The following is a 10,671-nucleotide window of genomic DNA, read 5'->3' on the forward strand; positions in this document are numbered from 1 at the left end:
CACGATGGGGCCCAGCTTGGCTAGGACAGTGTTGTCGTCGTTCGGCTGATCAGCCACCGCCATTCCATCTATGGGCTGTTCTAGTTACAGGTATTTGCCCCCGCGTCAACCTGCCCCTTTGTAGGGGTTTCGTTTGGCCCTTATATAGGTAGACCTAGTTTGATAGCTTTGATTGTGGAATACAATTCGGTCAAGTGACTCCATAGTTCCACGCAAAAAAAAAGTGACTCCATAATTGAAAGGAGGATATATCGCCTAACTGCTAAAAACCTGAAATAATGTTCTCATCCTTAACTCTCAGGAGCAGATGAGCCTATGAGACACCCTCCTCCAAGCAAGTACCCTTACCCAAGGAGAACGGTGAGGAAGGTATTGGCTTGGGATAAGTTGGACTGAAAATTCTATTTGGGTCAGTCAACTTGTCTCAGCCGTCCCATGCAAAACAAGTGGTTCAGACTCCATATGTTTAACGTGCACATGCCTCATATAGTATGTATGTAGTCTTCCAGTGAAATTACAATTGATACATACACGGTGAAGTAGATCAATGACGCTTGATGCAGTATAGCTCACATTGACATGGTCGGGTAAGCAACGTCGAGCATCATGCCACAGAGCCCCGGGCCCGAGGATTTTGCGCTGCATACGGATGTAGCCGTGCTCACCCCACGTCTGTCCCCACGAGTTTTTGACGATCCAGAACTTTTCACCCGTGGATTCATCGGCGTCGTAGCCGACGATGGTGACGGCATGCTGGAGTCGCGTCCCGCAGGGTCCAGAGTAGATGCCGCTCTTGTAGAACTGTATGTCGTTGCCGAGCTCGATGGCCGCGGCGACGGGCTGCTTGGCAACGGCGTGCTTCATGGCAAGCTCATTCGAGCCTGGGACCGAGGCGTGGCCGGTGATGGCGGCGACGTGGTGGTCGGACTTGGCGGTGTCGCAGGTCCCCTGCGCCGCTGTGTATGGGTACTCCGCCTCCGTGGTGAGGCCGCCGTTCTGGTGCACCCAGTGGAAGGCCCTGCGGAAGGAGCCCCGGTTGCAGCCGCCGTTGTACTGGTCGTAGTCCACCAGCTGCTGCTCCGATAGGGGCACCAACTTCCCCGTGTTGATTGAGTGGAGGCTCTCGATCGTCGCCACCGCCACGAACGCCCAGCTGCTGACTACATCTGTCCATCCACGCATGCATCAAACAAAGTTAGTCAAACCTCCTTATTACTCCATCCGGCCCATATTATAAAAGGTTTTTGACATAATATGGGACAGGGGAGTACTTGATGTAGAAGTGCATGCTCTAGCCAATGCAATCGAAAGACCGATCTGATGGAAGAGATTGGCTCCGATACCATGTAGAAGTGCATGCTCTAACCAATGCAATCAAAAAACCAATCTGATGGAAGAGACTAGGCAGGACATTATACGTCAACACTTGATCAGGTTGAAAATGGATGATGTTCACTTACAACACGATGAGGTTTGCGCCTTGGGCGGCACCACGGCTCCTTTGGCCCTCCAGTCCACGCTGGCCGGATCCAAGGAGACATCGACACCGCCAGACGACCACATGTTGGCGTTGGCGCCCTGGGCCGTTGTGATGACTGCATTATCATCCTCGGTGCGATAGTCACCGTCGTAAGATGTGAACTTGGCGAGGAACTCCTCCCGGGTGAGGTCGGCGAACTGGTTCTCGCCGAGCTGGTAGGTGAGGTTGCCGCGGCGGTTGGTGGCGTCGATGTACTCCACGTTGCCGCGGTACACCTGGAAGCGCCGCAGCCTTCCCCCCATGCTCGGGTACGACCGGTTGTGCGCGGCCTGCCACCGGAGGAACCTGTCCATCATCAGCATGTCACCCACGTTGATGCCGCGGCCGCTCGCCGCCGCCGCCCATGCCAGCAAGATTGTAGTAGTGATCACCGGCCATGTGCCAGGGGAGAAAGCCATGTCGATCGATGGGTCGATCTCTGTAGATTCGTGTGTTTATATGCTGCTCGTGGTGGAGCGCGGGAACATGTCTTTCGGTGGTGTCGGCCGGCGACGAACGCATGCATACATGCTGCTGGTGCACCACGTAGTAGAGTAGGAATGGTAACGAGCTACATTTTATGTTGGTCTCTTGCAGTGGTGCATACATATGTGCCTTGGCACACGAAATACAAAAGTGTGTTGGTTAGGTACTTAGGTTGCGTTGCCGTGCACACTAACATACGTATATCATAAGGCGACCAGCAGTGATGTGATGGCGACTAAAGGTAGCGGGCGGACACCGGTTATTTGTCTACCACCTTAGCTAAACAAACTTTTTTCTTTTGCAGGAGATTAGCTAAACAAATTTCATGCTCACCTTCATGATCTAAATGTACTTCATCTACTAAATTTTGTTTTCATGTTGACCGGCTTGTTGCGCTTCTCAATTCAAAATTCCCAGGCCGTGACACATCGAGCATACAATTTTATTCATGCTGTTTGTCATGATGATATGGCTCAACATGTATGGTCCTTTACTCAATGAAGGTGGTGGCCCAGAGAGTCTCCGGTATGGTGGCCTTCGGCGGCCACATAGGCGGAGTAGACGTGAAAAGAAATAGGGAGTCAGCACAAGTACATAAATGTTCAAAAAAAAAAAGGTTAGCACACTACATGGCTGAACTGTCTCGATCGAGAAAAGAAACATAGACACACGAATATACTCCCTCCGTCCGAAAAAGCTTGTCCCAAACTTGTTCCTCAAATGGATGTACCTAGCACTAACTTGATGCTAGATACATACATTTGAGGGACAAGTTTTTTTGGACGGAGGGAGTACGTGAAACATGCATCAGCCAAAAAGAGTCACTGAAGTGGAAAAGTATAATAAACATGAGAAATATAGTACTCAAGGTCAGGGGCTTGGATAGAAGAGAAGAAGAGAGTCGAGGGATCTGGATGCAAAGAAAAGTACCCAGCGCCACCGCTTCAGTCGCATGCGAAGGTGCATCGAGGGTGGATCCCTAGTAGTGAACACTCTTCATTTTCACTGCCACAATGGCAAGGGCCCTCATTAACTCTGCAACCAGGGTCCATGGCGGTGAGCGGACGTCGATGGCTAGGACAGAGGAGGAGGGCTTATGCGGTGAGGGAGGCTGTCGATTTGGGCAATTTTGAGTGGCTTTGGCTTGCCAGGTCCGACATAGCGGACGCATCATCCGTCTCGCGTATGGGTTGGGGTTTGCGAGGTGCTAAACCGGATAAGTAAGTTGTGTTTGAAAGACATGATTATTATCTTTTGTCCGAGCAATGTTCAGCCTTTTCGCCAGGACAAAAATGATGGCTTTGATGGTTGAGTTGCGAATGCTCTTACCTTTTCGCACGCACCTCGCGAGTGATTATACTATTTTTTTTGACAGAGATTTGTAAGGATAATTTTCTGTCCATTCTCTATGTTTCCCATGTATGATGTGATATCTTGATATTTCGTAAACTTCACAAAATGATTCTGTGGAGCATTTTTTGATAAGTGTGTGCCCATCTTGTGAAGTTGTCCATCCACAATTTATTAGCTTATCACAACCTCACGTGGGCACGACACTGTGGTTAAAACGGAACTACTTGATGGACGATTTTGTGTTGAACGATGCATGCACGATAGCTGATCCAAGCGCTTACGGCTGCTCAGACTTGCCAGTGGATGGTTTGTGATGTAGTGTCGTCCACATTTCGGCTGCAAGCGTCGTGTGTGTAGCACTGCTCTGGTTAAAATACACTGACAGCTCCAGTCCGCCACAGCGGGCGTGCCACTCAACATTATTGCCAGATCCATTCCTCCCGTGCGAGAGCGACAGGCAGACAGCGGCCGTGCCGTGCCGGTGGCGCGCGGCAAGCGGCGACGGCCATGGAGCTCCTGCGGGACAGCATCCCCATGGTGTCCCTGGCCACCGCGGCCGCCGCGCTGTACGCGCGCATGGCCTCGTCGCTCCTCCGCCCCGGCCTCCCGCGCCTCGTCTCGCTGCTCCCGCTCTTCCCATTCCTCGCCGCCGCTCCCCTGGCCCTCACTTCCTCCGCCATCGTCCGGGGCACCGCCGCCTTCTTCCTGACCTGGCTCTGCACGTTCAAGCTCGCCCTCCTCGCCGCCGGCCGCGGGCCGCTCGACCCCGCGCTCCCCGTGCTGCCGTTCCTCTTCACCACGCTGCTCCCCGTCAAGCTCCGCCCCTCCGGTGCGGGAGCGCCCAAAGCCAAGCCGCTGCCGTCGCTCGTCTCTTGCGCGGCCAAGGTCGCCGCCATAGCCGCCATCCTCGGCATCTACCAGTACAACGCTCGGCTGCACCCCTACGCGCGCCGGACGCTGTACGGCGTCCACATATACTGCTTCCTGGACCTCTTCTTCCCCTGCATCGCGGCGGCCGCCGGCGCGCTCGGCATGGAGACGGAGCCGCAGTTCGACCGCCCCTACCTGGCCTCCTCGCTGCGGGACTTCTGGGGCCGCCGGTGGAACCTCATGGTGTCGGCCATCCTCCGGCCGTCGGTGTACGTCCCCGTGCGCGCGCGCGCCGGGAGCCCCGCCGGCGTGCTGGCCACCTTCCTGGTGTCCAGGCTGATGCACGAGGGCATGGTGTACTACCTCAGCTTCCGGCGGCCGGACGGCCGGATGACCGCCTTCTTCCTGCTCCATGGCGTCTGCTGCGTCGCCGAGGGGTGGTGCGCCCGGCGGTGGGCGGCGAGGGGGTGGCCGTCGCCGTCGCGGGCCGTGGCGACGGTGATTGTGGTGGTGTTCGTCGCCCGTCGTTCTGGCTCTTCTTCCCGCCGTTGTGCAGGGACGGAGGCGAGGAGAAGCTGCTGGCGGAGTGGGCTGCCCTGGCGGCCTTCTTCCTCGACGCCGGCAGAAAGATTAATGGCATTGTACGTTCAACCGACTAACGAAGGAAAATAAACACTCTCAAAAGTTTATCATGTTACGTCTCAAAAGTTTCACAAGTGAGAAAAATGTAAAGCACCGAGGATATCGATCGTTCTCCATAATATGAACTGTGCACCATTCCACGCCTACAGCTCTGATGATTCCCAGCCAAAAAAAGTCATGATTCACCAACCTTGGGAGTCGTCCTCAAACTGAGATTGTACTTTTACAGTGCCAAGTTTGCCAAAAAAAGTTCAGTGTTAAAAGAGCTTTAAACCATAGACTGCCCTGCTATTCACGAAGACACACTTCCTTCCATCTCATTAGATGGTATATCTTGCAAAAGGAAATCATGGGCTCTCAAGAAATCCAACCATCTCACATCCCCACCAGTGATAATTAGGATGTGTTTGGTAGGGTGCATGAGGGTAAATTTCGTGCTACTGAACCCACTTTTGGTTGATTGGTAGTCTGCACAGATACCCTTGTAGCATGCATGAATGAAGAGAGAGCACATCAGTAGCCGTTCGCTGGTCTGCATGCACGAGTGATGCGAGTGACGATGTGTTTCAAAATATGTTCAGAAATTCAATTTTTTTAAATTATAAAAAATGTTCAGAATTTCAGAAAATGTTCAAAATTTTCAAAACTTGTTAACATTTTCAAAAACATCAAAAAATATTCAGATAATTTCCAAAAAAAACTAAAAATGTTCATCATTTCAAATTTTGAATAAATTTCCACAAAATATTCATTTTTTAAATTTTTTAGAAAATGTTCAGATTTTCAAAAAATAAAAAAAAATCAGAATTTCTCAAAATTTATTTAAAGTTTCAGAAAATGTTCATAATTCCAAAATAATTAAAATTAGAAAAATATTCAAAGTTTTGTTCACTTTTTCAAATTTTGTACACATTTTTAAAATTTTGTTCACCATTCAATTTTTTTTGGGAATTCAAAATTGTTCAGCATGTTTAAACAGATACAGGCTACCAAACAAAGTGTCAGCTCAACATGTCTCAACACCGCTACCAAACAACAACAAATGCATGTTCAACATGTATAAGGGGAGAACAACCATACTAGGTTGAGAATGGTACCAAACACACCCTTAAGCACCATTCTACCCCAGATGGCAGCATCTTCTTACCTCCTAAGCACCCCAGTCTCTTTTCAAGTTCATATTTTCAACAGGCTTACTCACATTCATACACAAGAACAGATTAAGAACAGATTGGAAATATTTCTGCTGAGACAAAGCTTCTATAAAGCAACAAATGATAGCATAGTTTACAACAGAACCGGAAAGCAGATTACTAAAGCACAGTTTACAAAAATTTCTGCTGTGTAAATCGTCACTATTCACCGGTATTCGCTAGCCCTCCGTCTCTTTACCTATTACAGTTTGAGTACAACACGCCGTCCAAGTGCATGGCAAAATACGAATGCGGCAGTGGCCCAAAATGCCATGACGAATGAAACGGCACTGACCACGTAAAGGATCGGGTCAGAATCATCAGCCACACTTCCTGCAACACCATTTGGTGCCATGGGACTTGAAGTTGAAGTGCATGATCTAAGGTTGTTGTTCCCTTTGTAATTGTCCATATCGAATGTGCTGAACTGACCGCTGGCTGGTAGACACCCCGATAAATTGTTGTATGCCACAGAAAACACCGCCAGGGATGACAGCCGAGTTAACTGCCATGGCACTGATCCACTCAACCTATTTTCTGATAGGTCTAAGCTTTCAATCTCGCTCAAGTTTGCGAAGGTTGCAGGGATAGAGCCAGTAAAGAAATTGTTCGACAAGTTGAGAGACTTGATGTGGCTCAAATTCCCCATCTCAATCGGAATCTCTCCTGACAGCATGTTTGCAGACAAGTCAATGCCAGACATCGACATGAAGAAGTTGTGTCCGTATGTGTATGGGTTCCCTTTAGTGGAGAAGGTGAAGCCTTGGAGTTCATAATCACTGTTATATGAGAATTCCGTATCATAGAACACACCAAACCCCCCTCCAAAAAAGTAAATGGAGGTTCTGGGCCAATAAAATGGATAAGCTTCAAGTTCAGGGTCTTCAAATGGGATGCCACCAATACACCATGGTACAGAGCCCGGGAGTTTGTTACCAGAGATGTCAATTATACTCAAGTATTGGAGACAACAGAGATTTGATGGGATCTGTCCCTCAAACTTATTTCTGCCTAACAACAGTAGCCTGATTTCAGAAAGATATCGTGTCCACTCAAGGTTGCCTGCGAACTGATTCCGGCTGAGATCCAAAGCTGTAATGAAGGAGCTGTGTTGAAAAATGCATTTGGAGAGCCTGATAGTGAATTCCCAGATATACTTAGAAACTGGAGTGGTAATGTACTACTGCAGTGTGGTATAAGCCCTAGAAAATAGTTATCCGATAGATCTAACATCCAAATACTTGTTAATTTACAAATTTCTCACTGGTGGAAAAACAGGCTTCCGTCCAGCCCCATAAGTCGCGAAGCTGTAGGAACCGCGACTAATGGGACCTTTAGTCGCGGTTCTGGAGGTGAACCGCGACCAAAGGCCTGGGCCCAGGGCGCTCGGTGGCCAGCTGGCGCACGTGAGGGTCTTTAGTCGCGGTTGGCCAGGACAACCGCGACTAAAGGCCTTCGGGCACCTTTAGTCACGGTTTGCCAGGCCAACCGCAACTAAAGCCCCTCCCTTATATATACCCATCCAGCAGCCAACACTTAGCCATTTGGAGCCATTCTCTTCACAAGTGGGTGTAGGTTTGCTTTTGGTTCCTCTTATGCACATAAGGTGTTTGATGAAATGCCCCAAGAGCATGAAACAAACATGACATGAAGTGTTGGAGCCACACTCCTCGATCGCGGTTAGCAACTTGATGAACCTTTGATGTGTCATTGATAAAATATGCATGTGTGCAGTTCATTGTTTCATTTATATTGTTTGTAGCTAGTTAGTTTAACAAATGCATGATGGTTAATTATATATTTTATATTATAATAATGCAGATGAATCGGCAATGGATGTACGGTAACCGACTCTCCGGCGAGTTCACTACGGGTTTGAAAGATTTCCTCGTAGTGGCTAATGCGAACAAGCAGGGGGGTTTTGTTATCTGTCCATGTGTTATCTGTAAGAATCAGAAGGGTTACTCTTCCTCAAGAGATGTTCACATGCATCTGCTTCGGCACGGTTTCATGCCAAGCTATAATTGTTGGACCAAGCATGGAGAAAGAGGGGTTATAATGGAAGAAGATGAAGAAGGGGATGATTTCATCGATGAAAGCTATCTTGCTCATTTCGGTGATACTTTCATGGAGGATGCTGAAGGTGAAGGGGAAGGTGAAGAAGAGGCACGTGATGATCCCGTTGATGATCTTGGTCGGACCATTGCTGATGCACAGAGACGCTGCGAAACTGAAAAGGAGAGGGAGAATTTGGATCGCATGTTAGAGGATCACAGAAAGGCGCTGTACCCCGGATGCGATGATGGTCTGAAAAAGCTGGGCTGCACACTGGATTTGCTGAAATGGAAGGCAGAGGCAGGTGTAGCTGACTCGGCATTTGAAAACTTGCTGAAAATGTTGAAGAATATGTTTCCAAAGGATAACGAGTTGCCCGCCAGTACGTACGAAGCAAAGAAGGTTGTCTGCCCTCTAGGTTTAGAGGTTCTGAAGATACATGCATGCATCAACGACTGCATCCTCTACCGCGGTGAATACGAGAATTTGAATGAATGCCCGGTATGCACTGCATTGCGTTATAAGATCAGAGGCGATGACCCTGGTGACGATGTTGAGGGCCAGAAACCCAGGAAGAGGGTTCCCGCCAAGGTGATGTGGTATGCTCCTATAATACCACGGTTGAAACGTCTGTTTAGGAACAAAGAGCATGCCAAGTTGTTGCGATGGCACAAAGAGGACCGTAAGTCGGACGGGGAGTTGAGACACACCGCAGATGGAACGCAATGGAGAAAGATCGATAGATGGTTCAAAGATTTTGCAGCTGACGCAAGGAACATAAGATTTGCTCTAAGTACGGATGGCATGAATCCTTTTGGCGAGCAGAGCTCCAGCCATAGCACCTGGCCCGTGACTCTATGCATCTACAACCTTCCTCCTTGGTTGTGCATGAAGCGGAAGTTCATTATGATGCCAGTGCTCATCCAAGGTCCGAAGCAACCCGGCAACGACATCGATGTGTACCTAAGGCCATTAGTTGATGAACTTTTACAGCTGTGGGGTGGTGTCCGTGTGTGGGATGAGCACAAACAAGAGGAATTTGACCTACGAGCGTTGCTTTTCGTAACCATCAACGATTGGCCTGCTCTTAGTAACCTTTCGGGACTGTCAAATAAGGGATACAATGCATGCACGCACTGCTTACATGAGACTGAAAGTGTACATTTGCCAAATTGTAAGAAGAACGTGTACCTTGGGCATCGTCGATTTCTTCCGAAAATTCATCCAGTAAGAAAGAAGGGCAAGCATTACAACGGCAAGGTAGATCACCGGCCGAAGCCTGCGGAACGCACTGGTGCTGAGGTATTTGATATGGTCAAGGATTTGAAAGTCATCTTTGGAAAGGGTCCTGGCGGACAATCAGTTCCGAAGGGAGCTGACGGGCACGCAGCCATGTGGAAGAAGAAATCTATATTCTGGGAGCTAGAATATTGGAAAGTCCTAGATGTCCGCTCTGCAATCGACGTGATGCACGTTACGAAGAATATTTGCGTGAACCTCCTAAGCTTCTTGGGCGTGTATGGGAAGACAAATGATACAAAGGAAGCACGGCAGGACCAGCAACATTTGAAAGACCCTGATGACCGGCATCCGGAATGGTTTCAAGGTCGTGCCAGCTACGCTCTGACCAAAGAAGAGAAGGTCATCTTTTTTGAATGCCTGAGCAGTATGAAGGTCCCGTCTGGATTCTCGTCCAATATAAAGGGAATAATAAACATGGCGGAGAAAAAGTTCCAAAACCTGAAGTCTCACGACTGCCACGTGATTATGACGCAATTGCTTCCGATTCCTTTGAGGGGGCTCCTGCCGGAAAATGTTCGAGTAGCCATTGTGAAGCTATGTGCATTCCTCAATGCAATCTCTCAGAAGGTAATCAATCCAGAAGTTCTACCACGGTTACAGAACGATGTGATCCAATGTCTTGTCAGTTTCGAGTTGGTGTTCCCGCCATCCTTCTTCAATATTATGACGCACCTCCTGGTTCACCTAGTCGAAGAGATTTTCGTTCTCGGTCCTGTATTTCTACACAATATGTTCCCCTTCGAGAGGTTCATGGGAGTATTAAAGAAATATGTTCGTAACCGTGCTAGGCCAGAAGGAAGCATCGCCAAGGGCTATGGAAATGAGGAGGTAATTGAGTTTTGTGTTGACTTTGTTCCTGACCTTAAGCCGATTGGTCTTCCTCGATCGCGGCACGAGGGGAGACTAAGTGGAAAAGGCACGATCGGAATTTTTTGATATATTATTTGTATTTTTAACATTTTGAATTGAATTAGTTTTTTTTTCTGAATTTTTTGATATATTATTTGTATTTTTAACATATTGAATTGAGTTAGTTCTATTTTTCTTAATTTTTTGATATATTATTTGTATTTTTAACATATTGAATTGAATTAGTTTTATTTTTCTTAATTTTTTGATATATTATTTGTATTTTTAGAATTTTGAATTGAATTAGTTTTATTTTTCTGAATTTTTTGATATATTATTTGTATTTTTAACATTTTGAATTGAATTAGTTTTTTTTTCTGAATTTTTTGATATATTATTTGT

At 47.9% G+C, this 10,671-nt stretch overlaps 3 pseudogenes; 1 reads left to right on the forward strand and 2 right to left on the reverse strand.

The window, feature by feature from the left end:
• Positions 1–462: 462 nt before the first annotated feature.
• On the reverse strand, positions 463–1,938 carry LOC119362004 (annotated as a pseudogene).
• A 1,833-nt stretch (positions 1,939–3,771) lies between these two features.
• Positions 3,772–5,010, forward strand: LOC119362005 (annotated as a pseudogene).
• A 1,010-nt stretch (positions 5,011–6,020) lies between these two features.
• The window catches only part of LOC119367014, an 11,670-nt pseudogene continuing 7,019 nt past the window's right edge, over positions 6,021–10,671 (reverse strand).

The sequence above is a fragment of the Triticum dicoccoides genome, chromosome 2B (assembly GCF_002162155.2).
Source record: "Triticum dicoccoides isolate Atlit2015 ecotype Zavitan chromosome 2B, WEW_v2.0, whole genome shotgun sequence".
Taxonomy (NCBI): domain Eukaryota; kingdom Viridiplantae; phylum Streptophyta; class Magnoliopsida; order Poales; family Poaceae; genus Triticum; species Triticum dicoccoides.